At 39.8% G+C, this 22,706-nt stretch overlaps 1 long non-coding RNA gene across 1 annotated transcript; it reads right to left on the bottom strand.

Annotated features, from left to right (window-relative positions):
- Positions 1 to 235: 235 nt before the first annotated feature.
- Positions 236 to 21,798, bottom strand: LOC142601265 (uncharacterized). The gene is made up of 3 exons (XR_012834868.1): positions 21,411 to 21,798; positions 4,313 to 4,492; positions 236 to 3,200 (listed from the first exon to the last, which is right to left on the bottom strand). It is a non-coding gene; the product is annotated as an uncharacterized LOC142601265 (long non-coding RNA).
- Between the last annotated feature and the right edge of the window lie 908 nt (positions 21,799 to 22,706).

The following is a 22,706-nucleotide window of genomic DNA, read 5'->3' on the forward strand; positions in this document are numbered from 1 at the left end:
AAGCTCTGAGTCCAGATTCAGAACTACAAACTGAGGCAAAACAGAGAGTGGTAATGGACTGAAAAATGGCACAGTCAGAGCGAATGTTAAAAGCCTTCAGCTAGAAGTTGTCCGGTCCTTGAGCTCTGGTCCAACCTGAAACTGAGATACAAGCCACAGACCATCACTCTAAGTGTGGATCAGGTTTTATTAAAGATAGAGGAGGTAAAAAAAATTCTGAAGAAAAATACCAAGAAAAATTAGTAGGTTTTCGCCCCTTGTCTTTATTTTTATATCTGGTTACTCCCAATTTCCTGTCAATACACTGTAATCATACAATATCAGCTACCATATGTATTTCAGTTTAAACTTTCAAATTTTATGTTCTTCTGTGTATTGTCACTTTAATACCAATGATAAATATAAGTCATGATTCAGCAAAGTCCCTAAGTGCCTCCCCTTCTGTGAGTCTATGAGATACAGTTGTGTAAATGATAAATGTTTCAGGCCATGACTGAGCTGGAAAAAATGAGGTATGGGATTTTGGGAGAGGGGAAGGAAAATGGAAAACCTATAATATTTCATTTTTCTTTGATCTGAAATGTTTTATCTGAAACAAAACGTTTAGTGTTGGCCTTACTTAGCTCTTTCCAAAACAACATGAGGTTAATACTGAAACGTAAGAACTGTTTCAAAATGAAACATTGACCTTTCTGTACAATTGTCCTCTCCATTTTGTTTCTGAATGCAGTTGCAGTTTTTCAACAAACTGTAAAGCAGTCTAGCTGTCATGTAAATGACCTTACACTACTCATATGATCAGAAGTTAGGCCACGTTAATGTGTTTTGCAACATTAAGATGAAACAAGAGCAAGAGAAAGTCTCTGCATTGAGAGAGGAAGATACGCTTTGGGAATACAGAGCAATGTGTGCAAAGAACACACTGTAGCATGTAAACTGTCTGCAAAAGTTTAGCTAGCGTACAAACAGTATTACAATGTGTTTGCATTTTGCAGGCCAACAAACACTCATCGTTAAATCAGTGAGGCCAGTCAAGATGTCTGTAACACAGCAAGAGGCACAGCAAAAGCAGCAGCGGCGGCGGCAACAAACTCCCCTCTCGCTGCCTGCAAACATCCCAAACTTTTACAGCGTTCATTCCTAGCAGGCTGTTGGGAAGCGTGCTATCTTCTGACCTTAATATCTCTAGCCTAGCAGAGAGAAATCATCTTCTCAAAAGCTGGTACTTTGATCACCCTCAGAAATAAAGATCAGAGGATGACTAAGGGTCTTGGGAATTGAGTTCTTGCTCTCTTTCTTGCTCATGCAGGCACGCAAAAACGCACACAAAGGCACATTTTCATATATTTGTTATTGACGCAGACACACTTCAATGAGAGATCCTTGCAGCGCATGTACTTAACTGACACATTACACAAATGTTTGCTGTGTACAGAATAATCAAGGAAACAGACTCATGTTTATTATTACTGAATCAGCAGCAGTCTAATGGATTAAAAACATCCTCTTTTTTTTTTTTTTTTTCTTCTTCCTCTCTCCTGTTGTGAAAGTGCCAGTGTTGTAAACTCTCCCTGCAAGAAAAGTGGGTGGAGATGAAGCGACTCATGACCTCCATGATCTGTGCGCTCCCAACCTCTCAGGTTAGGTCTTCTGGCCACAACCCAAAATCCCAGAACATCAGCTACAGATACTTGGAGCCAATTGGGTTGGGAAAGAAGACAGTAAATGTCTGTTTCCGGTTCACAGGCCCCTTAGCGTCACTACATATTTTGGAAGTCTGTCTGGCTTCCTGACTTTGAGAGTCTCTTGATTTAGACTTCAGGGAGCAGCAGTGAAAGCGGGGAAAACAAGGCTTACCTAAAACCTCATGAACAGGCACAACATTTTCTTTTCTCTGACTTTTAACACTTTTAAAGCCTTAATTTATTAGATTTTTTTTTTTAAAGCGATATTTATAGTAACTCCTGTTGCTACAATCAATTGTGGTTCTTTAAACGTGTAAATTTTACATTGGAAGAGGCACCCTAAAATTCTTCCTTATCCATCCAGATTTCCACTGATTTCCCTGGTATTAGGGCTGGACCTTGAGGCCACTGAAACCCCAAACAAGAAGGTTCAGTCTACACTGAAAAAATATTTTCTCTAAATCTGAAAATACTGCCAGTCCTACTTAAACACAGACTTAAGTCGGTCCTTGTGAAGCTTTTATACTTCTGAATTAACTCAATAAATTCACTCAATCTGATTCAGTCTGTCTGAGCATCTGCTTTTAATGTGGGAAGAATAGGATTTAGCAATGCTTTGCATATTGTTATAAAACTATTTTTAATCTTGCTGTGATAAGCAACACAGCACAGAGGCTTGGCTACCAGTCAGAGTGGGGAAGTGGTGTGTAATTATGAGGGACTGTACCTGTCCTAGCCCATTAAAATAGCTCAGTTTGGTGAGCTGCTCATAAAAGGAGCTCTAATACCTGAGACCAAGAACTGAGTTACTATAACGATCTGAAGAGGGAAAGAGAAGATGTGAGATTATGAAGAGAGCTGGCAGTACCAATGCTGGAAGCAGGCACAAAAAAAGGAGAAAAAGATGAAAGCAAGGGGACCAGGCAAAAGCACACAGGGCCCTTTTACCTTTCTAATGGCCATTCCTGGCATAGGCATTCCTGTCACTCCTTGCCAAGTTCTCTGTTGGTGGAGGAGGCTGGGGTTTGGGATTTTGGATCTGGTTAGGTGCATGTGATGGGGCTGTAACTTCTGAAACCTCAGCTACATGCTCAATATTGGTCTTTCTGTTATTGTCATAATCAGAGTACAGACTGTTCCTTCCCGGGCAAGGACAGCATTCCTCATGGGCTCCTCATCACCCTGGCACTATTACCCCACCTCAGCAAGAAATTCCTACCCACATTACCATAAGTTTTCTCATTCTTGCAAAAGTGACTCTGGAAGGGTCACATTTCCATGACCAGGCCTACTGATAACATGTAACTTTCTCTTAGTCAGAGACCTGAACTTGCATACACTTGGCAAGCACAAAAAGCACAGCCTTCCCTTTTCATCCCAGGCATTTATCAAAGGACACAGACGTTCTTGTCTCTCCTCGGGCCTGTGTTCCTCCTATGGTAGCCATCTCTTCCAAGCCCATGGCAGCTCCGCCTGTTGGTGCAGCAGGCAGTGTTGGAAGGACAAGGAAACGTGCTGATAAGAAAGCCAGTGAAAACACAACCTAAACCAGATACACTACTGCCTGCATAACTGAAGAAAAGGCCCTGTAATTTTTAAGGACTGATCTTTTTCGACCATCTTGTGATGGTCTTTCAGTGATGGCCCCTGCTTGGGTGCTGGGCCTTGCACTTCATCACCCCATGAAGGGCGAGGGTTGTACACATGGCAAAACTGACCATAGCAAACAAGATTTCCACAGAAGTGCAAGGTGGAAATGTCTTGTCACACTATTTCTTGCGTAATTTTGGGTCCACCTGCTGCAGAGATATGTCTGCTCTTTGTTCTTCAAAGTTTGATGCCGTCAGATGGAAAGGAAAGAGGGTGTTATGTCCGGGGAGGTGTGGGGCACAGAAACACTCCTCCACACGAACTCTGTCACCACAGGTGTGTTCAGGCCAAGCCATTGCTTGGCACTGGTCGCTCCCCAGAGGCAGAACCTGTTGTGCATGTTTGTGAGGTTTAGCTTTACTGCGGCATACATCCAACAGTCATAGGAAGAGGGAAACACTTGGGTGGGCCAGGTGGAATCACCTTCAGCACTTCCACTAAAAATCTTTAGAGAAAGGCAGGGCAAGTGATGGGAAATGTTCCCATTGCCACAGGCAGTTCATGCCCCAAAGCTGCTTGTGAAACCTTCAACTACTTTGCTACTTCAGCCTTGCTACTTCAACACCTGGGATGCTAATCTCTGAAAATGGAGCTGTTGTAACTTTTGCAAATCCACATTGTCAAAGAGAGGTTCTAGCAAGTGAGAAATTTTCCATTACAATTTTTTGCCAGCTAAAAGTTTCAAGTTTTTTTGTGTGAAGAATATTTGCTTGCCATAGAAAATCATTCCTTGTTCCCAGAAAGCTAAATCCCTGGACTTGTGGCTATGCACGGAGGCCATGCTCAGTCTTTCTGGTTACTTGTCCCTCTATTCTACCAAATAGGCTTAACTGTGACACTGAAAATACTGACAACAGTGAAATATCTTGTAGCCCACTTTATCAAGGTTTTGAATTCCTTACAATTCTTATTTATATTAGTGTGAGTCTGTATTCATTAGTGGAGGTAAGATCCAAAGAGAAGTTTATGGGCCTCACTCCAGTTCAGGTGCCTTGCTGTCCATCGAGATCATCTAACAAGGAGCCCAGAGCTGAAACAACTTGTGGATCTGGGCCTCTCTTCGGATTTACAATGGGGATAACAGAAATTGCCTTTTGTAGCTCCGTCGTTTATTTTAGAGGCCTGTATTGCATGTTTGCTCCTTGGCAGGATGAGAGCTACAAAGTGAATAAATATACTTCAACCACAAATGAGCAAGCAAATGGAAGGAAGTACTGTTTAAAAAAATGCTTTCAGTGACTTATTCAAGTTACAAGAATGGCAAGAGGCATTTTCTAGGAAGGAAGAGAGTTTATAAATTGTTTTATGCAAGATGGTCTATTTTATGACTTCATTCTGAAAAAAAAGTTAGAGGTAACTACTGTGAACAGAATAGCTCTGGCAGAACATGAGCACTCCAGAGCTTGGTTTCTTTCAGAAAGAACATGTCATATCACCATGATCATCACCTGTTGCGACATCACAAAATATGATACTCGGATTATATTGATGTTCTCTGTAAGTCCACTTAGTCTCTTTTTTTTTCCTTCTCAGTGTGACCTCACTGTAGTGAGGGACAGCCAACTACTTCTCCCCACCATTGTGGCCAAGAACTAGCTTCATGTATGACTTAGTTGTTTCCTCATTAGTCTTACACATGTCGGACATTTCTTTAGTTGGTGATATAGTATGACTGATGCCAGAAGAGCAGCTGAATAAAGACCTCTTACTGTGAACTAACAAGTAACTTACAGTCATTAGTCACTGAGTACCTTCTTCTGGATTAAATAACACAGAGTATTACCTAATCAAATTATCTGTATTACCTCAGTGCAACAGCACAAGATGGGCCTTATTTTGAACTTTGAATTCCAACTCCAGTTTTGGATTTACATAGTAATCAGGCTTCCAACTTGCTTCTATTAATGAGCACAACTTAATATACTCTAGATTTTGAACCCCATGTTAAAGAATACTAATCATCCAAAGCATTAGTTCTTGCTATTTAGCAATGACCATATTTGGGTTCAGATTCAGGGTTCTGTCCCATCTCTCTAAATCACCTAATGTACACATTTCCTTTATAAACATTAACTTTTACTGAGCAAAAAACCACTACTGAAAAGCTGGGTTTGACTATCATCACACATAATAACTAAACTTCTTTATCATACTCACTGCTTTATACTTGGGTTAAACTAACTCAGAAACTTCTCTTGCTTTAAAGTCTCATCTAGAGATGAGCCGACTTATTACTAGTAATAACTGTGTATAAAGGAATGAGCCATGCCATGAGGGATAGTCCCTGACAATTCTGGCCTGAGTGGTAAAGTAAGTAGGTAGGTAAATTTGACTGATTGATAGTATCTTTTCTATCCATTGCACGTAGCACCGATGCCAATGAAGAGATTTTCTCTAGCAGTGATGAGAAGACAGCTAAAATGAAGTGTTGGGGTGGGCTCATCTACAGGCACAAAATCAGGTAAGTAATCTTTTTAATATTTCTGACTGCTGGCACATCTAATTACATCCATAGGATGGGCTGCACTTTTGTACTGAACAGTGTATAAAAGTGCACCACTGTATTCCTAGTCAGAAACACATTTACTCTGGGTCCCATTCTTGGAGGGGGGTCGTGATGTTGCCTGGCCACTGCCTTCTTGTCTAGAAAGCAAATATGCAGGTCAGGGAGGGGCAGAAGAGTTTTCATTTGTAAGCGCAAAAAGGTGAGGAAAATAAACCAGCTCCCTGCAAGACCTGAAACATGCTATGCAAATAGAGAGCAAATATACTCTGTACTGTTCTACTACCAACATAGGATGTGTTGCTTACAGACAGGGTTGTACTCTTTGTTGCTGCTCCTTCTAACAGTTGCATGTATATGGCAAAAAGTGTGCTCCTAAAAGCACTCGCCCATTATCGTGGAAATCTCTGTGAGGAGGCAATTCACCCTTACTTTTGGATTCACAGAAGGAACAAAACAAATGAAGACAGAAACAAAGCAGAAGTGAAATATTTGAAGATGAACAAATACATAAAGATAATTGAGATAACTCAATGTAGGAATGTTATTAAGGGAACATGGTGGAGTAACAAAGTGCCTCATGTCAGCAATGAGCTCCTGGAGGACAGATCCCTGTTCCGCCCCTTAGAGTAATTAACTACTCTCACATTAGGGAGGAGTGCTGGAGCTTCTTCCCGCTTCTTCACATGAACACTGCACTTTCTCTGTCTCTACAAAATGTTTCAAATGCCTTTTTTTTTTTCTTTCTGTTTCTAATCTTTCCCTGGATTACTGAATGTACAGTGAAACTTCTTATCTCGTGCAGGAATTATGTTTATAACAGAAAAGGAACTCAGGGACTGAATGCCTCAGGGCATTGGATGATGGGATGTAGAGGTTTTTATCATGAGGTTGCTTTCTTGAATCAGACCCAAGTTGGTAGTGACCTAAAATTGCCTCAGCCTAATGACTGTTTGGTCTCCACTGTGAAATGTGTTTGGTGGTCTCAGTTTAATTCCTGGTAAATACTTGTTTGCGCACTAAATTACTTCCATAACTGGTATCCATGTTGGCAGTCTCACAGAGAGGTCAAGGGTTTGATGGGAACAGGGACCGAGCTATTCTTTCACTCTGCGTGCTGGTCCCTTCTAGCCACTGAAGAACCAATGCAGTATAGAGTGGGTCGAGGTCTGCTTGCTTGTTATTCCAGTTCCTTTCAAGAACACAAATTGCAATATGCTAACTCTGAAAAATTACTTCTGATATTGATTGAAAATAAAGCTTCATTCATCCAGGGTCCTTTTAACATGCTGAAGGTGAGGGTGTCTCCAGAAGCTTCAGACCATAAAGGGTTAGCCCATGTCAGGACATAGTCCATCTGATTAGCATAGTTAATAGTCTGGATATAGATACAGTGCACAAGCAGTATAATTCACATTATTAATATCTGTCAGCCCTCCCCTTTCTTTTTCCCTTCACCCTACTGCTCATTTCTAGTCTCTCAATTTTACTGGCATTTGTATTCATGTGAATATATGAGGTATCAGATCAGGAAGGTCTATAGGTTACAGAAAATGAACCAGCAAAAATAAGTGCATGGTGAAGTAAACTAAATAAAATTGTGTGCTGTACTCAGCCAGTGCAAAGAAGATTTTTTTTTTTAATTAATTGAAAAGCCTTCTGTTATTCCACACATCTACATATTTAAGATCTCGCAGACTGCTGTGAATAGCAGCAGAAGTGAAAAAAACCCTAGCATTTCATCAATGATTTTCACACATTTTCACAAGTATGTTCAGGACATATTTCTGCAAGTGTGCATTTGAAATTGATATGAGCCGGAGGTCAGTAGAAAATTCAGCTGTCGGCTTGTAATTTTTCAGTCACAGATTCACACAAAAATTCAATAGGACCCTCCTGTCAGATTGCACTGGCAGAACTTACAATAAACCTTATGTTATCTGTCAAAAAGGCACAATAAAATGCAGCCATGGGCATTTTCAGTCTGCATGCCAAGTAAGTCCAAAATGAGTTTTAGCACCGAAAATAACATCTGCTACATGCATGGTCTTAGAGTGTGATAAGATGTAAAGTGCAGACAGAAATACAGATTGTTTGCTGTCACGCAGATACAGACGGTTAAGTTCCAGACCTGAAAGTGAGGTTTGACCACAGCTCCAGCCTATGCATGCAAGTTCTTCAACAATTATTAGCATAAATTGTATTAAATGCACTCCCGCCAGCTGTTTAGGATTTTCAGGACAAGTCTCTTACTGTGTCGTTATAGCATTTACCATTGTAATTTTTAATTACAGGCTCTCATTTTAACTGGAGCCACATGATATTATCATGGTGGAAGTGAATAACAACAGTGCTGTTGGAAATCTGTATGACTGTATGCCACCATCTGAAAATACTGAGCCATAATTCATTTTACAGCAAGGTAGGTAGGATCATTGTTTTCCTGTAGCATATACTGTCATATTTGTACATATATTGTATTTAAATATTTTACAAAATAGATGTAAGTTATCAGGAATTATTTTCCAAACACACTATCTTTCTGAATTTTAAAGACATAATCTGCAGGAGATTTTGCAAGTAACTTAGAAGCCACAATGTGTAGTGTAAGCATACATGTACCTGTGATAAAAAGACAACATTTGTAATACTGCGCTCTTTCTTTTAGTAATGGATGAACTAGAAATCAATGATGGCTTTGTTTGCCTTGCATTTTTCTTTTCCTGAAGTGAGTTCTGGAATAATTAAAATGTAGAATTGAGAATGGCACAAAATCTGTTAGTTCACGTGTGTCTAAAAAGATCATAAAATTGGCATCACCGCAGGCATTCAGATGAACAGAAAGTGCTTGTGGAAAAATGAAACAAAGGAGACATGAATGCAGCCAGCCATATGATAAACCAGATTTTATGAATGTGTTTGTTTGTATTTAAGGAAGAACTGGTCTGCCTTGAAGTTTGTCTGATTTACCCCAGCTTGTATAATAAAAGATACTACCTTTCTCCACCAATTTTGCCTTGTTTTATTTGTAAAAGCACATTCCATTATTGAAAAGGCCTGGCCTAAAAAAAAAAAATTTAAAAAAAAAAGTTTCAAGTCTATGTGATCTTAGTACGTAGTATCTTCTCAGCTGGAGTTTTTCAGAACAGATTCCTTATGGATCCACTTTTCAGAAAAAGCCCATAGATGAAAAACCAAGCTTATGGCACAGCTGCACCGAGAAACAGAGCAGAGTTGTCAGCTGAGGAAGAAGGGAGATTTTCAATTTGCAAAGGTAAAAGCATGTTTTCTTCTCCCTTCTCTACTTCTGAGATAGCATAAAGGTGATCCTACACTGCCCTTGCTCCTTCCAGGCAAACCTACATGAATTCAATGAGAGCTGTGTACATGAGCTGCAAGGACCGCATGGCCCAGCACGGCAATTATCTTTTTAACTTACAGAAGTAACTGCCAAATAACTGGTAGTGATTACACATTTCTCCACTCCATGCATGCAGCTTCACTGGAAAGAAAGAGCATAGCAACTGTGTCTTTAGTTTGCATGCGGGCAGCCTGTTCCTGCACTTTCTAAGCCCCAAAAGCTTTAGTGTACCAAATCACTGCCCACTGACTTACAAATATTTCCAATGGGAGAGGGAGCAGATCCTACGTAATCAGAATTTTAGGAGGTCATCTTCAAGATGCTGCCAGAGCAAGCCAACATGTCTTAATAAAAGTTTCATCTGTGCATAGTAGCTGAGAACAAAACCAATCTGTTTCCCAGCATTGTTTTGCTTTGCTGCTGTGCTCACATAATGCAAACCCGTCAGTACCGCTCTACTGGCAGTTTCCATGAAGCTGATTTTCTATAAATCTGAGTATATGCTGTGCTAAAATGTTCCTTCTCCTGCATCGCCTTGCAGAGCGGTATTACTCAACACAGTATAAAATTCTTAGTCACCACTATCACTGGGCTTTCTGTGGCACAGACCCAGTTTTCTGTGCTGCATTCCTCATTTTATAGAACAATCTGGAGCTTGTTTTTGTTTGAAGAGCATTGACCAACATCCTGAACACTGCCCATTAGGGTCAAGCATGGAGCATTTCACCACCTCCCATTTCTCTGGGCTGCACTGTCTAGTATCATTAAGTTTGTACTTGCAGGAAACTGAGTCATCCACTCTTCCCTACTTTGATACACCACAGTCGATGGCCATCCAAAGTGGGGAGCGGGGCTTAGCAGTTCTGTCCTGTGACATGTTACCTCTCCAGAGGAAACAGAGTGATCTTCAAGTTCAAGTTTATTATGGCATTGAATTTATACCCTCCACTTAAATTAATGATGCCCAGTTCTCCTGTCTGATCTGACCAGTCTTCACTGCCCAACCACTAAAGTACTATCACTATAAATTAAAGTAAGCACTGGAAATTAGGGGAAGAAGAGTAGGAAAACCAGACAAGATTTCAGTGATATATGCAAACCAAAAGCATGTCTGCACACCTATCCAAATGCCCAAAGACCATCAGGTGGAACAGCCTGGAAAGCTAGTAGAGGCAGGGTGATGGGAGGAAGGGTGGGCTGGAGAAGGGTCCTTTGTAAATCTGCAGAAAGGACCAACGCAAGTCACTGCGTAGGCCCATGGGTAAAATAAAGGTTCAGGAGGGTTTAATATCCCAACAAACTTGTACCTCAGAGAAGAAGGTAGCAGGTGGAGGTTGTACATTTGCTGTGTGTGAATAGTAGCACCAGCTGCCAGCAAACAACCAGAACAAGCAGGGCATTTTATGCACCTAGCTCTTCCATGAGACTCTCAGAGGAGCATGCCCCTTGTGGCAGGAGTGCCAGGGGTGCCTTACCTCCTCCTTTTCCCCATCAGGTCAGGCCTCCACGTGTGGGACTTCTGCACCTGATGACTTATCATTTTGATAGACTTCAGGTAACGGCTGTAGAGATACACTCCAGATTGTTCTTCCTACTGGATTAATCTGTGACTTAATTAAGCATGTAAAGTTGTTATAGCAGTGTACCTGAAATAGTTCACGCTCTCATCATGATGTACTGGGCTTGGCACAGCTACACCACCCACGCCAAAAACATGCTATTGATGACAAAACCTGAAAGTCACCACAAGCCTTTCATAATCTAAATTACAGAGACAGTGTCTGAGTAGCAATCACATGGCAAAGATTCTCTCTGCGTGTTCAAAACCAGTTGGCCTGAGCAATCAGGCAGAAAGGTCAGGAGATGGACAGGGTTATGTCACCTGCAAATCTGCCAGGTTTTAGTCCTCTCATTAACAGGGTCTGAGAAGGTTGTACTCCCATAATGTGTGAAATGGTTATGGTATTATGAGCATGGGCATGTGAAGTTTTTCCCTCCAAACTACACTCTTGTCTTCCTTTGTATAGCAGCACAAGCTGGGATTTGCGTTGTGGTACCACATATTGGTATCCACGAATAGTGGTGATGGCAAACTCAGCTGATCATTCTGAACCAGATTTACCTATTAATGTCAAAGTGAGACCTCCTCATGACTACCCTGATTCTTGGACTGTCTTGTGAGTGTGACTCCATCTCACACAAAATTTCCCACCCACTCTCTCTTCCTTCTTGCCTGGTTGGTTGAGAATTACACGTTGCTTCTCCTCTTGACTTCCTGGCAATCTGAAAATAAATGAAAGCTCTTAAGGGCTCTGTTAGTACTCCATGTGTTTGCTCATACCTCTGCGTGTGTGTGTGCGTGCACGTGCAATTGTGTATGTGTGCGCGTGTCCACAAGGTCCCTCTTGCTCTGTTTCCAGGGTGCAGTCTGGATGTCTCTTGTGGTCAACAGTGTACCCATTCTACCTGAAATCAGACCTGAGATGTGATTGCCCTGTGAAAGATTTAGTTGAGGGCAATTCTGGAAAGAACAAATACAGCCCGAGTTGCTTAAAGGACCCCAAAGTTCTGCAATCAGCTAAAGAACCCGAGACGTGTTTAGTTAGTCCCTAATAACTGAGTGAAATGCAAGCAGGAAATGTCATTTTCTTCAGATAAGGTGCTGGGGATCAAAAGAATTTGGACTTGTTTCCACTGACCACATAGCAGTAAATGTGGTAACTTCTGAAAAGTGTTTGAGAGGGCAAAATTGTTCAATATTTGTTGTATCTTGCAGGTGAGGGTTAACAGGTCAGATTTCCTTAGCTGATTTAAATGATTCAGCAGGATGAACTATTGTGTTTTGATTTGAAAGGCAAGTCTCACATATTCACATCTACAGGAATGGGGAATACTCAGTCCAAGAACTAAACTCCACATCTCATCTCTACAGAAGCAAAATTCAGAGCAACTACGCATATCTATTTACTAGAAATTTGGTATTGGATTCTTGAAACTGTGGGTTGGGGTCCTCTCTAATAAAAATAGTTACTCTAGCTAAATGACATTTAGTTATAAATTGGCTTGCTTTGCAATTATAGAATAACCTGGTTTAACAGGCTGGGAAAAGTTGTTATCCTTCTCTACTAGTGAAACTTCCTTTTCCTTCTCTGCCTTTTTTTAATGAGTAAAAGACAGAAAAAAATGGTGATGGCAATTGTAGAGGAACTGGAGTGGGGAAAATGTGAAGCAGCAGTAGAGGAATTTTAATTATTTGTCATACTGACATGTTTTAGAATTATCTGTAAATTGGGATTCTTTATTTAAAGTAATAAATTAGTGCTGGGTGAAAACATCAGAATTTTGTGGATTTCTATGGTGTGATTTCCATTTAATTTTTCATCAAAACACATTTTCATTCATTGCCTTTCATTTGTTAGCAGCAGTTCTAAAGTATTTGTTACAAAACTGAAAATCAGAATAGTTGCTCTGCTGTTTTTCTAGAGAGTAGGGAAATAAAAAAATTTAGTGAAATTTAAGTGAGTTTTTCTCTTATTCACTTAATATTCACTGGATTTTTATGAAGAAAACTACCTTCCTCAATGCCTGTGTCTGTCTTATACACATCTTTGTATCTTTAGCAGAAATTTCTGATTCAAAACTAGCTTAAGTATAAAGTCATCTCATTGCTTTTTAAACCTGCTAAAGTTGTAGATTACCCTAATTTCAGTGTAAAGCAATTCAGGCTTTTTGCTATGAACCAAAAATGAGTCTTCCACCAAACAAAAAGTATCTCTGTTTAGCTGAGTTATAAAAATACTTCAGACCATCAGAGCTGGTAAACCTACCTTGGTTTTATCTCTGGACAAAATATCTTTGATATTTGTAATGACTTGAAAAAAGACTCTAGCAAACTTTTTTTTCACCCAGTCTGTTCTTTTCCTCCGCACAGCTCCCATCTTTAAACAAGTCAGACGTACGCATGCGGGAATGATGCAAAAGACACGGGGCGTACACGATGAGTACATGGTGCAGAGGGAAGGCAGCAGACCTATTGCACTATCCCTGGCCAAAGCCTCCTCTTTGCAGAGGCTGGAAGTGGCTCCTGCAGAGCCTCTGGCTGGGATCGGAGACACTTCAGCCTGTACCAACAGTAACAGATTCGTTGCGCACAGCAGAGCAATGACGTCTGCATGGCTATGGCCTGTTTCACTTTGAGTTTTCAGGTTCACACAGTACTGAAACTCAAAGTACAAATAGTGGAGGGGATGTCCCAAGGCACTGCAAAGTGAGCACGCCAGCTCCACTTTCCAAAACCTATGCAAATTGCAGTTGGTGGGTTTTGCACGGCCTTACCTGGTAAATCATGCTACAAAGCCAGCTAGCACATTTTACAGTTATGAGCTCAAGCTTCCCGCAGGGTTGCAACAAGTGACTGGTCATCTAGCCTCAAAAACTCCACCTTGCACTCCTCTGACACAGGAGACAGCTCTAACAATGTCCTCATTAGGCACTCCAGAGAGCCCTCAGCAGAGGCTTATGCTGCCTGTGTGCCATGCATATCTCGAAGTAAAGTGGGATTTAGGTCACATAGAGTTTTCGTACAGCCATGGGATGAATTTCACCACAAAGTGATACAAAAAGACCACACAACTGGCTTCAACTAAAGTGGCATGCAAATTGTGACCTTCCATAGCTACTACTGTTACCAGATTTAGATATTTAGATATCTGATATATATATATATATATATATATATCTGATTTAGATATCAGCAACTTTTGTGAGGCTGGTTTCATTGTGTCATGACATATTTGAAAATGCAGCAGTCAAAATATTCAAGGGAAAAGATTTCCTGAAAAAAATTGAAGTTCTAAAAGAGGTTGCTGAAATGTCACTTTTGATGAAAATTTCAGTGCTTTCAAAGGACAAACATAAAACTACACGCTAGTGCAGGTTGAGATTGTGAAATGTTGAAGATGCCCAACTTGTGATACTGCCACTCAAAAAAAGTTTTCTGTTTCAATTGCAGCTATTGACATTTTTCACACTGGAATGAACTGTTCCTCAGAAATTTTGACAAATGGGAACCTGTTAGACTTTATATTAACTCAAATTATCACTTGAAAAGGAAACTTATGGACATACCCACCATTTCACAGAGAATCATCTCTCTATCCATTTATGAGCACAAGATAGAACAGGATTTAATGAATCACTGACTTGTGATCCTATTCCACTAAAAATTGTCTATCTTCCTTCCTCTTCTCATTTCAGGAAAAGAGCGAGATATCATGTGAGACTTTTCAATTGCACGGAGAATCTGGTTTTGACTGTTGTAGGTTTACAGGTCCATAGTATATTAGCGGCTAGCACCCACTGTCAAATTATATTACAGTAGCTACATTAAGTAGTGCCAAAGGACTAATCTGAAGTCAGTTAACAATTGTTACTAAGGGGTGTTTCATTCTAATCCTCAAATAATTCACCTGCCTTTGATGTTAATAAAGTGGCTTAGAGAAGTAACATTTGATGGAAAAAAGCCACAGATGCCAGAAATAACATGAAAAGCTCCTACTTACAGCAGTTAACAGCTGCAATGCTAAGTGTAACAATAAAATGTATTAGTTAGAGATGTATATATATTTAAGTGTACTTAGATTTTATTACTAAAATGTATAATGTGATACACTGCAAGATTTAAGTGGTAGAGCTTTTTATTACCTTTTAAAGTGTTCAGACTGAAAACAGTGGAGAATGAGGGATAATTCACTGCATTTTTGTGGGCAGCACCCACATGTTCACATTTCCCAATGTTTTTTTCTTTATGGGGAAAAAAAAAGAGTGCACTGGGCAACAACTTGTTTTTTTCCCGTGTAAAAATCATGTGCCAGTGATTCACTAATTCCTATTTTTCTTTGTGCTTATGAACGGGCAGAGGGATGACTGTCAATGAAACTATTAAAGGATGGAGAATACCTCAGACAGTCGACATTCCAAATGATATATTTAAGATAAGACAGATTCAAACAGGTCACTGTTTTGCAGTTGCACAACTGTCTGGATTTTTTTGATGTAGTTCATTTCATGACAGTCTCCTAAAATTCTGACTTACGCATTGTTAGGAGCAAAACAGTTTGATGAGCTGACATTACAGTCACTCCCAAATGTTAAAAAAAAAATGAGTCAGGGAAATCTAGGGAATAGCTTTAAGAAAACCTTACGTTCTCTTATTTGTTTTCTGATTTCTGAGCCATTAGGGTGCACTCCCTCCACACTTTCTGGCTTTCCTTTGCACCAATGAAGACTAGAAATATAAACTGATCATTAAAAACACAGACCAAGAGTCCCGTACAACAAATTGCCTCCAAGATCTGCATTCACAATAAACTAGCAGTGTATCCTGTATAGCTGTATGGAAAAATCCACTCCCTCCACCTGTATTTTTATGTCTTATCTTCACTTCCCTTCAAACATTTGAGTGGTAAAGTTTTATTTGTATGTATCTTCACAGAAAATCAATAGTAAGCTTATACCCTGGAGTATCATCAGTGGAAATTATAGATTCATAGTCTCAGAGAGGAGATGGGCTGCTAGGTATTTTAAGGGATCATCAAGGCCATTCCCTGCATTAAAGTAACAACAAAATCAGAGTTATGAATTATGTACTCAGGTAGTATTTCTTCCAAAACCGTGTTTTCTTTTCTAATTTCTAATCTGTGCAGTAAAAAAAGTCAGGATGGAAAAATGTGAAAAAATGAAGTTCATTTTTTCCCTAAAAGTATAACCTTTTCTTAGTTACTTAAATAACCATACATTTCCTTAGGCCAAATTATAAAGATTTTTGGTTTTTTATTACAATCATAGTACTAAAACAATGTGGGAGCAGAAAGGAATCCTTGTGATTCATATAGCTAGTCACAGCCAAGCCAAGTAAAGCTTCAAATACCAGTATTCAATAGTGCACTTTTTTATCCCTGCAGTCCAAGAAAACCTATTGGAAAATCTTTAAAAAAAGGAAAAAAGAAAAAGACAAAGTTGATATAAATTATGAATTCCACAAAATAATCACTTCTGGTCAAACTAGATATAAAAACCTCAAACAAAAAGCAGTCACCGACAATCCACTTCCTTAAGCCAGCTAACAAGTTGTTAAGTGTTTTCTATGGCTCATGCACTGTAGAGAAATAGCTCACATGAGGAACAGCTGGACCCCACAGCTGGTTCTTCTGCACCAGTTCAATTCTGCAACTGTGTCTCTGACCTTAGATGAAGCTTTACTCATGGAAGCTTGGAGCATTTTCCCCACTAGACTACATTTAAGAATAGCCATATTTGCTGAGCAGTTCCTCTTTAATCTTCCTCTTTCCTGTGCAACTGTTTAGGAGACTTACTAATGAAAGTTACATTAACTTCTGACTTGTGTGTGATGCAGACTGAATCTATGACATTTTTCAAAAGGCTAGTTTAATTCAATAATCAATTAAAGAGAATGCTGATACTGAGTGGCAGTACACTACTATTTTCTACTAGCAATTTGCTGAGTGGCAATAGTAGAAAATGAAGGGGCAAAACATTATAAAGTGATACAGTAAGAATCAATTAAACTTGTGGAAAACCTGAAGCACAAGGGCTGATGAGAAGAGAGCCCTGCAGGGGCTGTGTAGGTGTGAACAGCCTTTGATGATCTACTCCTCCTTTCAGATACAGGAGAACAACTTAGTAGGGAAAGAACTTGTGTGAAATGGGCTTTGGTAAAGAACAGCCATTATGATATTTGGGAGGGTGCTTGGGAGCAAAGAAATGGTACTGTCAGTTAAATGAGAACATGCTGAGTGATGGAAGGAGGAATACAGAGATTTAAGAGGGCAAGAATGGATGTTGTGATGGTTATGGTTAAGCTGTTATGATTTCTCACTGGGCAAGAAATCAAGCACTGAGTTTTCTCCCAGGCCTGCCACAGATATACTTTGTGAATTTGTGAGGGCCAGATAACCTCTCTGTGTTTCTGATTCTCCATCTGTCAATCAGGGATGAAGAAGTACTCCCATTAACAGGTTGCTACAGGATTCTCCCCACTCTCCCATTCCTGGGAGATGTTCAGATACCATGGTGTTGAGTCTTGTAGAAAAAAAATAGTCCTGCCTCTATCAATAGATAGGTTAGAAAAAAATCTAAATATGTTTTGAAAGTTTTCAGATTTCATATTCTGTTTTTATATGATACCCATCACTATGATATCAGACGACCTTCTAACACTTATGTGAGCAAGATGACTAATATCCGTCATGTTAAGTTCTTTGTCCTCCCAGGGGAAAATTGTGGGGGTTTTAAATGTGTATTTATATCTTCTTTATGGTGTGATTTTATTATTAAAAGCTGGGTCAGAGAAGTTTGCTTGCTTTAAGAGCAGAGGTAAGAACACCTTGGGGACCTGAAATTCTGCAAGAGGTGATTCCACAAACTTGGACTAAGGCATTGAGAAAGTCCTGTCTCAAAACAGCCTATTGGCATAATCGGGATTTACTCTTGTTAAAGCAGCCAGCATCACTTTTTCAGATCTACTGTAGGTCTCTACTCATAACACTCTAGCATGAACAAAGATCACGCTTACTGTATTACATGAAACGCGCTGCTGTGGAGAAGTATTTCCACAAGTGCTGACCTTTATCCGTGGAAACTACCATGTTTACCTAGGAGATGGATGAGACAAAACTGGTGGATACAGTATGAGCATTCAGAAATAAGCACTTCTGAGAGAGAGAAAAAAGGAAAAGAACAGGAAGATATGCAGAGAATTTTTCATGGAATAGCTCCATTTCTTTTTGGTTTGACTGGATTGAGTGCTTTCTTATAAATTGCTGTACACTTGGCATTGCATACAAGGTTTGGACCCAAAATGTGGCCCAAAGAGCATTTGAAAGGTTTAACAATTAACTCTGAACATGAGGATGCTGCCTCCCCCCCCAAGACACTGTTAATAATACATTATCTGAGAAGTTATCCTAATAGAGTGGCTTTCTGGTTTTGAGATAATTTGTAGGCAGCTGAGGTGAAGCTGCCCCGTCCAAGATGAAGGGGAGGCAGGCAGGCTGGAAAGGAGGTGCTCAGAGAGCAAGGTTGACTGCTACTCTCCCATCTCTGCATTCCATTTCTAATGTGATCCAGTCCCCAATTAAAATGTTGTGCTTGTTCCAAGTAAGTTTTTATTAAGAAAATAAAACCACCAAAGAGGAGGTTGTGCAAGCTATCTGGAGCTGTGGAAAAGCAATGACTTACACACATACGTAGTGGACAAATGCAGAGGTTTTACTCACCCATCTTCTGGCACATCCCAATGCACACTAACTTTCCCTTGGGGAATCATCCTTTCACATTGGCAAAGTTGGGGTTGAGAAAACAAAACAACATTTACAGAAATAGACGTGCCAGCATGTCATGCAATCTTTTGGGCTTTCTTGCAAGGTTTTTAAGAGAACAGAATATAGAGGATGCATTCTAATAGGTAGTTGTCACTGATTAAGATTTTTTTATTCTTTTTGTAGCACAATTTAATGAATGTTCAAACTGATTTATTGTTCCCCTTCTTGCTATTGTCTCTACTGAACTTAATATGTTGATCTTAGAAAAAATAGTATATTACAAAATTTTAAGTCCAAAAATAAAAGGCAACAATGAAGCTCCTCTTTTTTCTGGATTAGCCAGGGCATTCTTCTTTCTTTCTGTATCACACATTTACTCTGCCCAGGTCCTGGCGCAAAGTAAAAGGAACAATGAAATCCCCTTCTGAATCCTTACTCCTGCTCATTGTACAATGTTTTCCAGAGTGCAGAGGACAGACCTGGCTTGTCTCTGCAGCACGTGAGCTGGGACCCTATGCTGTCTGAAGTCATCTCTATCTAGATCTTCTGCCAGCAAGAGAGCTTATTTTCTGTACCAAGGGCAGGTTCATCTCTGTTTAGATCTTCTTTATCACAGGGAAGGAAAATTGTAGGTGTCCTTTTCACGATTTTGCTCCTGCACACCTTTTCTCTCTGGAAGATTGCTAGCCACAGAGTAACCCTTTGTCAGTATTTTAAGACTGATGTGGACATAACCGTCATAGGCCTACTTTTTAAAAACCATGGGTTCTTTGGGACAGTAGGTAGCCCTTTCAACATCATGTTTCGTAAACCAGGGTTGGCATTGAATGAATACTAACTGCAAAGTAGGAGTGAGATATGCAAACATGCTTATTGGCTCTGTTACAAGCTAGATTCAGACCTCACCAATACTCTGACGTTTCCAAATGAAGGTTGATTTACTCTTTTATTCTTCAGAGCAAATTCTGTCCTACGTTGGTGCACAAAAAAGGAGTCTTAGCAGCCAAATATTTGGTAATCTTTCTAAAAATGAGCTACCTACTCACTTCAGTGAAGAAAAGTTACAGCTTTCTCAGACTGAAAAATGAGAAATGTCATTATCTGTTATAACCTTCCATGTCAAACATTTCTACTTGAATTTTTATGTATGATGAGCTGTACATAGACTACCCACTTCAGAGCTGGTCACTCAAAGGAACCAGAGAATCTAGCTCATAAGGTGACTGCTCTCCATGCCTAGTTATATTTTAAGTTTATGTGGGAGACATCAGTACTTCCTCATGCAAACAGTTTCTACAGATGCGTTCCCCTTTGCTGCATAGACCAGTAAGATCTATTTTTACATGATGAAGAAGAAAACAATTGTTCAGCAGTGATCTACTATTGAGTTCTAGAAATTAGTTCTGAAAGCAGTAAAACTACAAGTACTATGGATTTATGAGGTACTCCAAACAAACACTCCTTGGCTATTGACCATTCAGGTCACATATCTGATGCAGCCATTGAATTTTTTCTTACAGAATCAGTAATATTATGTTACTGTATATTCTTTGCTTGTTTACTTAATGCTGAGTGCTAATCAGCCTGGTTAACAAAACAGGACATGTCACGTATATGAGTTCTTATCATAAAACCCAGGCACATTTACCTCAAAGAGATTCTGTTAATATCACATGTACACTTGCAAGCTTGTAAAGAATGAACAAAGGGTCTTTAGTGACTTATTTTAGCTAGTGAAGCTAATTTCTTGTTAAAAAGAGTGTGAAGCTATATAGTGTTAGTTTTATGTTTTAACAGCTTCTAAAGCCCAAGAGTATTAAGATATCCAATCACTGCTTTCCGTGGAAAACCTCCTTCCTCCACTGGCCCTGTATGGGGAATGATTAGTTCCAACAGAGAAAAGCGGAACTATCAATTAGGAGTCTGTTTAGTCAGTATGGAAATGACTGCTGCTGTGTGCCGTGAGGGCTGCATACCTGACTGAAGCTGACTCATTGTTTAGATCTGGCATAGCAATTCCTTGCACAGAATGGCGCATTCTGAAGTGAGGGTGAGTGTGCTTATTGCAGGTAGCGAGGCTTTACGGTGCGTCGTGCACCGTCACCACTACATGAATCCCAACATGGACCTGTGGGAATTTTCAGTGGCAAAGATTATCCAACCTGGCTGCCACTCCTTCAGACAGATTATAACTAACTCTGTCTTTGACTAATCTCTACAGTTCACTGAGTCCAAATGGAGTTGAATTTATACAGATTCTACTGACCCAGTTTGAAGTCTCAGTTAGTTCAGAGAGGAAGTGAAGTCAATATGGTATATACAAGCCACCCTGTGCAAGCATACCACTTGCATTAGCAGGTTAGAATGTGGCCAGCACCTTTTTTTCTTTCTGAAAAGACATTATTTCAGTTGATGATGAATAAATATTCCAATCTAATTTTATGAGATTACATCACACTTCAGGAAAAAATAACAATAATAAAAAGGCAACTATGTTCGAAAGTTCAGAAGTCTTATTTGAAACCAATTTTCCTGCCTTATAAACTTTCAAGGAGCTAAAAACATGTTACAGGTCGAGATGACAAGATCTGCTGCAAACACCATTCTTATTCTGGCTCAGCCTGTTTCACTTCTCTATAACATGCTCCAAAAGAAATTGCACTAATAGCTACAAACTCTAGGGTGAGGCATCCATAACCTCCCCCCAAATCGATTACAGCTTTGCACAGAACACTTAGGTTTAGCAAGCTCTAGAGCTTGCTGCAAAGTAAAGGCAGGGAAAAGGTTAAATAAAACATGGAAAGTTCAAGCAAATTAGAAGAGACAGTAATAATTGTAGTGGACTAAATTGTCATACATCAGTAACATACATCATTGTAGCTTCTCTGAAGACCATGGGATCCTGACCTTAAAATACAGGATGGAATCCAGTTGCAAATTAAGCAAGATTAGTAGGTTTTCCTCCTTTGCTTGTTTGCTTACTTGCCTTGAGAAAAACACAAGCTAATAATTTTGCCTTCCATCTGTACAAGAAGGTAGCAAGTGTGCAGGCCATATCCCTGGACAGAAGTGAAAGAAACCTGGGATCAGCTGATTTCCAATGGAAAAAACATGGAGCAAGTGGCTGCTGTTTGCGAAATAGCCACCCAGGTGTGAAGTTTCTTGTCTGATTTAAAGGATCAGCAACAAAAAGACAGACAAGAAGTTCCTAAAGGGGTTAGTCCTACTGGCAGCTAGGAGAAGGAAAAGGCAGGTTCTGTGCTGTATTTCCTGCTGTTGTATCAAAGGGGAAGAGCCCCTCTGTCAGCTTACTGCCGTGGATTTATAGCCAAATATGGAAAAGTACAGTGCTTCCTCCATAATGACTGCCATTACTAGGAGCTGAAGAGCACTCAGCAGCATGCAGAATGCACTTAGTCATCTTTCAAGTTGTATACTATCTTGGAATATCTTTTGAGAAGCTGATGCACCAAATAAAACAAAATAAATGGGTAGAACTGTTTCCCTTGACAGCATGACTCATGCTGATCATCCTACTTTTCAATTAACTTTCTAACACCATAGTGATTGTCATCTTTATCAGATGTGGTTCATTCTTACAGAAAGTCACAGGCACTTGCCACAGTCACAACCTAATTCAAACTACAATAACATGAAGGAAGGATAATCTTGTGGCTTTATTTCTTAGGATGTTTACCCTCAACATACAGAAACTCAGATAAAATCCTCAGACAGTAATTCACCTAACTCCCTAGAGACCAATCTACAACACAGCAGCTGTCTCAGTGACAGCAAATAAATGGTAAATAAATAACTATCAATGCTGACAAAATAAATGGCTATTTACATGTAGGTGCAATTGTACAGAACAATAGGTATCAACACATACATAGTTTCATGAGCAGGAGGAAATACCATTCAGGTACAGACAAAAAAGTAGTCAGGATTACCCATGTTGCTAGATGCTCTCTGTTCTCCAGCTCTACTGGAGAAATTACACTTTGGAATGATCGTGAATGGTTTGAAGCAATAGCCCTGAAGTGATTTCATAGGCTGTTGAAAGTTCCCCCTACCATCTAGACACCTCCCTGATGTAGACAACTAGGCTTGACACCTAGGCTTGAAGATAGGATGGTTCAATATTAACCCTGTGATAGAAAATCCAA

The sequence above is a fragment of the Balearica regulorum genome, chromosome 3 (assembly GCF_011004875.1).
Source record: "Balearica regulorum gibbericeps isolate bBalReg1 chromosome 3, bBalReg1.pri, whole genome shotgun sequence".
Lineage (NCBI taxonomy): Eukaryota > Metazoa > Chordata > Aves > Gruiformes > Gruidae > Balearica > Balearica regulorum.